Source organism: Prosopis cineraria, unplaced genomic scaffold, assembly GCF_029017545.1.
Source record: "Prosopis cineraria cultivar Desert tree isolate PC_DT_omini unplaced genomic scaffold, ASM2901754v1 PC8, whole genome shotgun sequence".
NCBI lineage: Eukaryota > Viridiplantae > Streptophyta > Magnoliopsida > Fabales > Fabaceae > Prosopis > Prosopis cineraria.
The window spans coordinates 18,539,358-18,551,566 of NW_026555339.1; the positions used below are offsets into that span (position 1 = coordinate 18,539,358).

Sequence of the window (12,209 nt, forward strand, 5' to 3'; positions counted from 1 at the left end):
ATATAGCATGCTATCTAGTGTGTATCTTCCTTAGTTTTCTCTCAAACTCCCTCGTTAGCACCTAATTAAGTCTCTACTTAACATGCACTTCAACTTAAGGGAAATTAAGTGTGAGCACTCGGGTCCTGCAGATAATGTGCTAACCAACAAATAGTGCATTATCGAGTAAGAGTCTCACTTCTGTTGCCTTCTGGTCACTTGGTTGATGTACTTGTCTTCCACATAGCCAAGACCTTCATGCATATAGCGCGCTAGTGCACCAAATAAAATATAATTTTTGTATCGATTCCATTCCCATGCACATGATTGCACTCGGTAAAACAAATTGATATTTTGTCGTGTTAGGTAACTCAACTGATCAGAATATCCATGTTTTCCTTTCTTTTTATCTCTCTTCTCATGTTGCATGTGTTATATCCCCAGCAATTGCATGGTTTTGGGTCACATGAAAGTTAGGCCGCCAAGCAAAAGAAGTTATTACAAAAAGGGAGGAAATCCAAAACAAACAAGTTTTTTGTCTCTCTTTTCAGATTTTTTGCGGTCTTGGCGACAGAATCAACAATAATCTAAGCATATATGTACATAAAACAATATATTACTCTTTCTTGTCCTTAATTATTACAAGAACCGTTCCCATGATCCTTATTTAATATAGTACCTTTTGCTTATGTTTTATTTTTTTTTTCTAGATATCATTTACTTTAATATTCTCTAACTAAACGTACATCTTCTAATTATAATTAACCGATTTCATTAATGGTGAATTTAAATTTTTAAAAAGAATTACTATTTTAAGCTAAATTTTATAATAATTGAAAATTGTCAATAGGTTCTTAATCTATGGGGGGGGGGGAATGAAGTCATTGCCAAAAAGTTTAAAAGTTGTCATTAAAAGTTTTTAGCCATGATTTTTCATTGCCAAAAAATCATCGCCCAAGTCACTAATAGATCTTGGTGGTGACATTACTGCCAAAAGTACACTTTTCATCATTACCAAAGGTTTTGTCACTAAATTCTTTTTTTAGTGGCAACATTTCAATAGAAAAAAAAATTTAAATCATCATCTCATACCATATCACATACCATGTGTAGATGGGGTCCATGCCATGTCACCCGCCATGTGCAGTAGGCCCATGCCTTGCCACCTTGCGGGCCACACGTACCTTGTCACTTGCCACATGCACATTGGCCCATGCTGTCACCCACCACTTTGCCACCTTATGCACCACATGTGCCTTGTGATATATTGGTTATAAATATGTCAAAATCAAAACTTAAACCTTTAACCTCACCTACCGCTTTCCAATCTTTAAGTCATTTTTCTTTGTCAGTTGATCTGAAATATACTTATAGTTATTATATATGAAATTAAATATATATTATTGAACAACATACATATAACAAATATATTGAATATTGTTTGAAATTAAATATTTTATTTGATATATCAAAAAATATATTTTATTTTCAATTATTTATATTATAAAATATTTTATATTTTTACGATTAACTATATTGTATTTTTAATAAACAAAAATGAAATTAAAATGAAACAGATTTTAAATTTTAAATTACAAATAATATTTTTATAAAATTTTAACCAATTTTTAGATTTTATTTTTTATTTTTAAATGAAAATTATTAAGTAGATAATTTATTTATAAATGTTTATTATGTTATGCCATATTGTATATCCTTTATGTGCTTAATAATCATTTTAAAAATATTGTGAGTGACTTATTTACATGACGACAAAATTTTGAATTTAAAATATCAATTTTAAGAATGTTTTTACTTTGATGTATTTTTTAATTATTCTTTAAACAATTTTCAATTTAGATATTATAATTTATATTTAATTTTTTTATATTTATGTATTTGTATGTAAGTAAGTATTTATTTATAACTTAGCCTAATTATAATAAAAAGTAATCACCCATCAATATTTTCATTATATCATATTAAAATACTAACTTCATAACATCATTCTTACTGCAGATGGGTTTTGTCTGAAAAAGACTATACTATTAGAAAAATTACTGATTAGCAAAATCCATCACTAATTTTGGATTTAGTAATAGATTATCCGTCACTAATTTCAGTGAGAATACCACCATGTGAGTGATGTATTTTTTTTAATGAATGTGAGAAATTTATTCTCTTTAAATGTGACACTCCCTTGGTTCAAACCCAATACCTCATCCTTCTCCTATGCATTTGAGTTGTGATAACCTTTCAATCTTAATATACAAAATTTAATATATATGTATGTATTACTTAATTGATCATATACATTTAAATTAATGTATTTTTATATATTCCATGTATTGTTAGTATGTAAATATGTTGATAATCTATATTACCACATATATACATAATGCATATAAATATATAAATCAATATATATTATTAATAAATAAATACATTATTTAATATCAATTAATATATATCACTAAAATAAATATTTTCACTAGTACAAAATATGCTTTTTAAACCCCTATATCTAAATCAGTTCAAGCACAGGCAGTATAGAAATAGGAGGCGGGAGCATAATTGTAAATAAATGGAAGGCTGATTTGATATTTAAACTGGTTACCTGAGTATTGGGTTTATAAATTAATAACTACATCGGTTATAACATACGACCGGTATATATTTGCATTAAATTTTTTGAAAAAAATTATTTTTTTAATATATCTAAAACAGTTTCTTTGAAACCGATTGAGATATTAATATATCTAGATTAGTTCTCTTCACAACCGGTGTAGATATTGATAACTAAATCAGTTTTTTTTTTTTTTGATATTCTTTCTAATTTCAAAACGCCTCTGTTCGCATCTTCATCATTGTCTGCCATCCTCTCCCTCTTCACACTGACAGAACCTAGAATATCCCTTCCAGTCGCCTCACCCTGCTCAAACCATAACCAGTTTACCGCATTCGAGCAATTGAAATCCAAAATCCTTCTCATACTCATGTGAAACCCTAGCTTCAAGCTCAGAAACCCTAGAGTCTTTTGCATTCATAGAGCTTCATCATCTCCACATAGCTTCGTCACCTTGAAACCCAAAAGCCCTTGCTTCGTTGCCTTCTCCCTCTGTTATTGATCTTCAATCCATGCTCATACTCGTGCCCACACAAATTCAAGGTATTTTTTAAATTTTCTTATTTTATTTTCAGAATTCTGTCTTGCTCGTGCCAAAGTCAGTTCACTGATTTTTTTTTTTTTCTAATTTTCTTGTGGACAGCTTTAATCCTTGCTTCCTCACTGTCCCCAAATTGATTGTCCTGCTCTAAACTTCCTCCTTGTGTCTTGAATTAGGTGAGCATCCTTGAATTTCTTCCATGATTTTGGTTTCTTCTCATTCTATTTCTTGCACATTGTGGTTATTGTAAGAGGAAAATGTGTTCAAATTGCACATATGGAGATTATCTTATAAGGACTGGAATTGGGGAGTTCGATAAACTTAAATATTAGCTAAACAAATTACAAAAAAAACATATATTCTCTTTAATGGAAGTTGAGATTAGAGTTAGATTTATTTGAAATGGTATTTTGATTGGAAAATTTGAGTCAAATTCGAGGAAAATGGCATTTTGTATTATTTACCTTATAATTAAAATATTTTAATAGGATAAAAATTTTATTTTAATACATAAATTTACATAATTAAAGAAAGATTATTTGTTATTATTTTGCCATATCATTTCATATTATTTATTCTACTTAAAATATAAAATAATTATTTGTACAATTATTTAGTTTGGTAATTTTGAATAGTTTTTATTGTAATCTCTATGTATGTTATAATTTTTTTAAAATTTATAAAATATTTCAACACATTTTACTAATTTTTTAATTAAAAATATACGTAATTAATATAAAGATTTAGTGATGTAAATTAGTGTCAACTGTTAAAAAATTAAAAATATTATTTTTGGAGGCAATTGTTAAAACTCACCATCAAAATTCCACTTTTTGGTGCCGATTGTTAAATGTCATGGCCGAATTCTATTTTTGATAGCGACAATTAAAAGCTATCACCAGAGTCCACTTTTAGTGCTAATAATTAAAATCTCCACCAAAAGTTATTTTTTATATATAAATTAGATACCAAATTAAAAATCCCAATAGATTCAATCTGCGTATAATTGCTTGCTTATATATTTTCTCCCACAAATGTGAGGCCAGTTTAAAAGACATTTTTTCCACTAGTGTGGGGAACAAAAGGGTTTATATGTGCTTGATTTAGGTGTACTAGGTTTGTTAGTTAAGCATGACTACGAATACGGTGGACAACTAAAAAAACATCTGATGGTGGTTGGTAAAAGTGGACAAGCGGGTTTGATAAGTATACATAGGAAAGGGGCTATCAATGCACCATTATATTGATTTGAAAATAAGGTAAGATTAATGACATGAGTCCCATATTGGAGAGGTTCACAAGTAAAATGAGGTTTATAAGTTTAAAGTACTCTCTCTCTCTCTCTCTCTTATAATAGGCTAGTCTTTTAAGATGGGTTTTCTCTTTGGACTTATAATCATGACATTAGTATACTTTCATTAAGAGTCTAGTGTTATGGAGAGAGCTACCTACTGAGCCTTATGATTGGTAAAAGGCTGAGTGAAGTCCTACAAAGTGGAGCCACTAGTGTTAGCTCTCAAATAGGATGGCATTGTATGTCATGAGTCTCATATTAGGGAACCTTACCAGTGAAGTGAGGTCTATCAACTCAAGGGGCTCTCCCTCTTAATATGTTAATTTTTTAAGATGGATTCTTCTTGTAGACTTGTGCTCATGACAGTCAACTACTTAAACTTGTTAATAGAACATGGTCCAATCCAAAATATAAATTGCAAACCAGCTTGATACAATTCACAGTTCAAGAAGATAAAGAAGATTTCAGCACCATGTAACTAGATTGTTACTTACTAACATGTTAAAAAAAAATCTAATTACAGTAGATGGGACTATGACCATTTAAGTACAAGGTTTCATGTTTAAGTCTATGTGAATGTAAAAAATACCTATGGGAGAGCTATCATCAATTGAACTCGACAATGCTTGACATTTAGATAACAATATTAAAAAAGGAAAAGGATGTAAAGTGTTATGGATTAATTCTCCTTTAATTTCTTATATTGCAAGAGCTGGAATGATGTTCTTATAAGATCAACGCTCACCAGGATTAATCCCCTTATGGCTTGACATGGATAGTAGCCTTTTTTATATATTAATTAAGAAAGAAAAAGGTCTTCAAAATTACACAATAGACACTAGACAGCGTATAATGGTAATGAATGGGTTTTGCTTTACTTACGTTTGATTTAGGTGTACAAGCATAGTTTTTATATTTAAGAATGATAATATTGGTTGGATTTGGATGAAGACTATCGGACACCTAAAACTTACGCATGTGATGGTAGTTGATGGATGTAGACAAACGGATTTTAAAGTGTGCATGTGAATGTCAATACCAATATTTTATAAACCGGACCGATAACAAACTAAAAATGTTAACGAGTCACGTTTGTCATGGTTTAACCAATATTTTATAAAAGCGTATTTTTGAAAAATGTTTATTTATATCATTGACACTATTTATTATTAATTGAGCCCTCTTGCTTTTACACAGTAAAGCTATTTTAAAAATGTGTAATAATAAAAATAGTAAAAAAAATCAAATAATATATTTTTATATATAAATGTATTGTTTGTTTTCTTAAAAGATGCCTCTCAGCACTTTCATTTTGAATCTATCAATGTATATGCATATGTAATAAGTGTGAGTAATGAATGAAGTTACAAGTCTCATATACGTAGAGATTGAATTACAAGCTATATTATGAATTTATGAATAATGTATTGATGTATTAATATATTGATATTTTGGCAAATTGCCCCAAGTGTTATTAAAGAAAATAAATAAAAATTAACGAAATGCTACATTCTTTAAACGTATCTACTCCCTCCGTTTCTATATATATATATATATATATATCACTTTTAACTTTTTTTTATGTAAGCAAAATCATATTTTTCAATAAATATTTATTGCAAACTTTTTAAATTGTCCCTCACAATTTTATCATTCATAATCACAAGGGACAATTAATGAAGACTTGATTGACACAATTAATGAAGGGTATTCTAGTTTAATTTTTTTATTTTCAAATACAATTAATATAGTTAACTAATTTTCTTAAACTGTGTGATATAAACTTTTTTTCTATAAATAGAAATGGAGGGAGTATTTCAATAACACAAATCTGAAATCCCAATTTGATTTCTAGGACACCAAAATTCTAAATTCACTGACACACCACTCGGTTTTTACCAAACTGAGTCGTGTGTCAATATTTATTTTTAATTTTTGAACAACTGCCACATAATTTGTTACCCTCTCTTCCAGAATTCCCAGCAAGCCTCCCATCATAATACTCCTTCAAATCTTATTTACAAGTTACTTTTAGTTTATTTCATCAAAATTAAAAAAATTAAACATCATTAACTCTACCTTAAAATTTAATAATTATGTTCCACCTCTACCACTAATTAGGACAACAAAAATTATTTTAATCATTTTTCTTACAATTTAATAATGACATAAAGGAATAAATAAACATGAAATTCCCCACAAATAGAACCAAAATTAATCTTCTCTCTTTGTCATGCAAATAGGACCAAAGGAGTACATATTAGTATTATAAATCTAGCTAATATATTTTAACAATCACACACACTATTACTAAGTATATTAACATAAATTAATTCATTGAAATATATGTTTCTTAATGAGATTTGGTAAAAAAAAATCGGTTATAAAAATATGTTGGAATTTGTGTTTTAAAAATTATCTGTATGGTACATAATATGTATTATAAATTTGTATGTATATATATATATATTATATAATTTGTATTGATATTGATAATGAAATTTTATTTTATGCATATTTTTCTAAAGAGAATGATCATTAAATATATAATAATATAATATAGTAAGATTTTATTTTTATAATTTTATATATAAATGGTTAAAAATGAAAATATCTAGTGTCATTGAACATGACACTAGTTCAAAAGTTAATGGTTAAAATCATAGTCGAACCATATCAAACTGGTCTAGACATTAATTTAATGGCTTAATAGTTCAATTAGGTGGGTTGACCTAGATTTCTATATTATAAGACAAAACTGAGAGAAAATGAGATAAAGTAAAAAAATTTGAGGGTCTGTTTGGTTTATGTTCTCATTTTTTTTAATTTTAACAAATATTTTGCAATATATTTTTTTAAAATTATTTTTCAAAATAAAGCAAAAAGAAAATATGTTTCATTGTGTTAATTTAAAAACAGTTTTTGAATTAAAAAATTTGTCAATAGTGATGGTCATCGGCGGTTAGTGATGGTGGCTTATGATAATTATTGGTCATGGTAATTGTAATTTTTAATAGTCAAATATAATGTAGAAAACAAGAAAAAAAGAAGACAGCTTTAAGATATTTCTATTTTTGTTTTTAAAAACAAAAAAATAGTTTTGGAAACAATTAAATTCAAAACACTCATCCAAAAAAAATTTTAAACCTTTTTATTTTTAAAATCCAAAAACTGTTTTTGAAAATATAAATTCTGTTTGGTTTATGTTTTTATTTTTATTTTTGAAAACTGTTTTCTAATATAATTTTCAAAATTTCTTTTCAGAACAAAATGAAATGAAAATCCATTTAGTTATGCTAATTTAAAAACAATTTTAGAATTAAAAAATAGATTGATAGTGATGGTTATAGACATTTAATGGTGGTGATTTATAAGAGAAATTAGTCAAGATAACTGTAATTTTTAATAATCCAATGTAATGTATTTTAAAAATAAGAAAAATAAAATGAAGGCGAAAACAGTTTTGAAAAAAATTAAATCAAAAACATTTAACAAAAAAGTTTTGAATTTTTATTTAAAAACAAAAAAAAATTAAAAAAGCCCTAAACAGGCCCTGAGTCTCTTGTTTCTATTATAAGGGCGTGGAAGTTTTTGGAAGAAAGGCAAGCAAACTAGAATTTGGGAATGCACGCCAAGGAAGCTATTAGTATTAGTGTTGGTTTAAAAGTCAAGATTAGTTAGTGATCAGAGAGAGAATATGTGGAGGGTAAAGATAGGAGGAGGAGGGAAGGATCCGTACTTATTCAGTGCTAACAACTTTGTGGGGAGGCAAACTTGGGAGTTTCATGCTGAAGATGGAACTGCGGAAGAAACAGCTCAGGTTGGAGCTTCTCGTCACAGCTTCTTCTCTAGTTGCTTCCATTTCAAAGCCTGTGCTGATCTGCTTTGGCGATTTCAGGTTTCGTTTCATTTTCTATAATATAGACGTAGGACTGACTAGATATATATTCAATTAACATTCTTATATTTCCTCTCTCATTTGATTTAATTGGCTCCTAATTTGTTTAATTAATCTTAGTTTCCTGCATGTTTTTACTTACTTACAGTACCTAGTACCCCCACCTATGGCTTTCATAATAAGCTTACCATGACATCAAATTGGACTCGCTAATAGTATAATCAATAGAGAATTACTTCCAAAGCTTCACACAACACTCTAAAACAATGGTATTAATACCCAAACCAAACCAAATGGATGGACCAGTCAAACCATTATCCAGTGAAGAAAGCGGTTGGGTACAACCATTTAATCCATTCTAGTACCTGACCCAAGTTAACCGGCTGCTATGATCCCGTTAGCTCTTAAAAACCTGACAAAACCAAGAACCCAGAATGGTTGGACCATTTTGAACTTTTTCCTCGCAACTGGATTGATGAAATTGACTTAACTTCTGTCCATTTCTTTTCACCTTCTCTTATTCTCCACTTTCTGCTTCAATTTTTGGATCAAATTTTAAGTAGTTAGGATTTAACATTTCACAGAAATATTATTAAAATTATTACTTTTTAATTACCATTCTGAAATTAATCAAATTTTTATAGTTTAAATTTATTTATTTTGCATAATTTTACAATTTAATTATATTTTTGAGAAATGGTATATCCTAATCATTCAAAATTTGATCCAAGGTTAAAATGCGAGGTGGAGAATGGGTCGGGGGATAGAGAGAAGCCAAGTCCACTGAACTTGTATAGCATCGATTGTGAATTTCAAGTAAACCAATTGTCAATACCAAGAGTTGTCTCTCAATGTCCTTCACAGATATTTTAATTGAAAAAACTTGGAGTTGGCTTCACTACAAATTTGGATCATTAAATTGAAGTTGATAATTTATATTTGATAGTTTTAAAAAATATAGATTAATCTGTATCGTTAAAATTTTAATAATATTAATTGGTAAAATAATTTTTTAGAAAAAAATATAACAACTTCACAATACCCAATATTTTAATCCAAGTAAAAATTTTAAAAAATGCCCTATATTGTGGTCCAGCCTGAGAGATAATTTATTGGGCATTTCTAGGAATGTGTAGCAAGGGAGTGCTCATTTGTTTTGAATTGTCAAGAGATTAAGAAAATTTAAAATTTTTTAATGAAATTAATAAATTTGAGACATTTTGATTAATTCGATCTTGTTAAGTCAGATTAAATATTTATCTACATAATAATGATGTGTAGGAAATTTGAATAATTGAAAATTAATGAATTAAAAGAGGCTATGTATTATTAATTAGTCCATGAGGCATTTCGTGGAAGGATGAATAACATACAGGTCTCAAAGATCAATCTAATAACTGAAGTTTCAAAAATTTTTATTAAAAAAATGAGGTGTAAATGTCTATTCATGAATTAGGGATGGAATGTAACGTTAACAATGGAAAATGTCCTCCATAATAAATTAGTAACGATATTTTTACTGATGGATGATTTCTGTTGCTAATTTTGTTAATGATAAAATTATCCTTACGTAGAAATAAAAAATTCCATAATTTATTCGCCATTTTTTTGAAGTGGTGGATCAGTCAGACTCAAATATAAGAATTTAAGTTGCAAATGACATATTTAAGTTTCATCTTATCACTTACAATTATTTAAATTAATATTTACAACTCATTTCAGTAATGTTTGTTGGGAATCTAACTTTGGTTAACCTCAACTTTTGAAACCTAATTATCATCCCCTTCATAAAATGGATTATTGCTGATGTAAGGATTTATACTTTTATATTAAATTAAATATTGGATAAGTATATAGTCAGATTAATATAAATCCTTTTTAATACTGATGTACAGTTTTATTCTAAAAATATATCATATAAATTTCAAAACATATATTTGAAAAAAAAATTTCAAAGCATGGTCGAACACATACTTTTAAGAAGGATAAAATATCTATTCTCAACTAACAATAATAGTCCAGTTAGTAATGATAATTGTTCCACAACTCAATGTTATGGAATAAATCTTGTTATCAATGTGAGGACTCTGTTAGTAGGTGATCCGTAAGTACCTTTGTAAGTATTTCGTTTTTCTTTTTTGAGTAGGCAAATGTTGAAATATTTGTAGGCGTAGTTTGAACCCACAATCTAAGCATCACAAACATGCCGCTGTGCCAGCTAAACCCAAGGTTCTTGGCTCTATAAGTATTCTTTGAATTTGAAAGCATGGTCTGACCTTTGTGAGTTATTGGGACCCAACTCACTTTTTCCTATAGAAATATTGTTCTCACATTTTTATCAAAATCGATTCTATAATATATTACATATTTACAATTATATAAACGTATGTTAGTATAAGTTGAGCCTATTACTGTGTCGTTGATCCATGTTTTCAAGTCCAAAGTGGATACTTATTTATTGGTAACTCATCTTTTATTGTGTGGTTAATGCTAATTCGATTCATGTGATGCAATTTTTGCGAGAAAAGAATTTCAAGCAAACAATACCATGGGTGTTGGGTTATTGTGGTTTTGACATGTCATTCTATTCAACAAAAATCAGTTTAGTTCTAGGCCTAGACCATTAAAAAAAATCTGAATTAGGCTGCCAGCCCAAATCATTAAAAAAAAAAACATTCGATGATGGTTATGGGTCCAAGGGTCGGGTACATAAAACCTGACCCAACTTAAAAAGTAATAATAATTAAAATTAAAAAAAACATTTTTTTAACATGTGGGGCGTAGGACCCATAAGGAGGATCGACAAGTGTGTGATGGACCCCACCCTGACCCTACCGGTGCGTGGAGCACAATCGATCGGTGTGTGTCATCACTGGAGCACAAGAAGGCACTGCATAATGTGCACATGCCTCCTCTGAGAGTGAAATTGTTTGTTTTTTATTTTTTTAGTATTTTTTTATCTATAAATGTTCTTAGGCCACGTGTGGCTTCATGTCAAATAAGATTGAGACACAATTTGTCTTAAAAAATCACTAACTTTGAGATCTTCATTTTGATATGCTATTTGCCTATTTTGGAGACAAAATAAGAAGTTATTTTTAAGTTATCCAATGCATTTTATGAGTTTAATTAATTATAAAAAAAATTTAGAATTTTTAATTTTTTTTAGGAAAATATGAAGGAAGAGGCTTCTGGCAGCATTGATAACTCAAAATTATTCTATTAGCATTAAGTACCTGGAGCCAGATTATGAGCCTCTCAATGAGGATTTCGAACTAGAACCTTTCAAAAAGGAGGAGAAAGAGTATGAACCTCAAAGTGAGGATTCTAATCCTGAAGAAAATCCCAATGTTGATCTTGAAAATGTGCCGTAAGGACATAAAGAGGTGCGCATAATGCCAGGACCAAAATATGAATAAGAGGGTGATGAGAATCTTCAAGACAAAGATGAAGATATGAAACAATCTTTTACACCCTTAGTGATCGTAAATATAGCAAAGAGAGAAGCTAAAAGAATTAAAAAGCCATATCACATTTCTCCGATAATGAGAGCATACTCAAGCTTCATAACAAAAGAAGAACAAGCCCTAGTTGTAGGAAAAATTTTCAAGCAACTCATGAAAAAACTTGTGCAACATAACAAGTAAAACAAGTCTTACTTGGAAAATCCTCTATGGAATAGAGCCACAAGGGGATGAGAGTGCAAGAAAATTATAAAGACATAATTAAGAGTTGTCTTTTTAGTTATGCACCTTAAGAATCTTTACGACTTTCTAGAATTTATTTAGTCAAGTTATGTTATGTTGTTTTTAAGACGTTGATGATTTATTTTATATATATATATATGAAGCATGTTATTTTTTATATGATT

The 12,209-nt window shown here is 28.8% G+C and overlaps 1 pseudogene; it reads left to right on the forward strand.

The window, feature by feature from the left end:
- Nucleotides 1–12,209, forward strand: part of LOC129318210 (beta-amyrin synthase-like) — a 120,995-nt pseudogene that overhangs the window by 82,856 nt on the left and 25,930 nt on the right.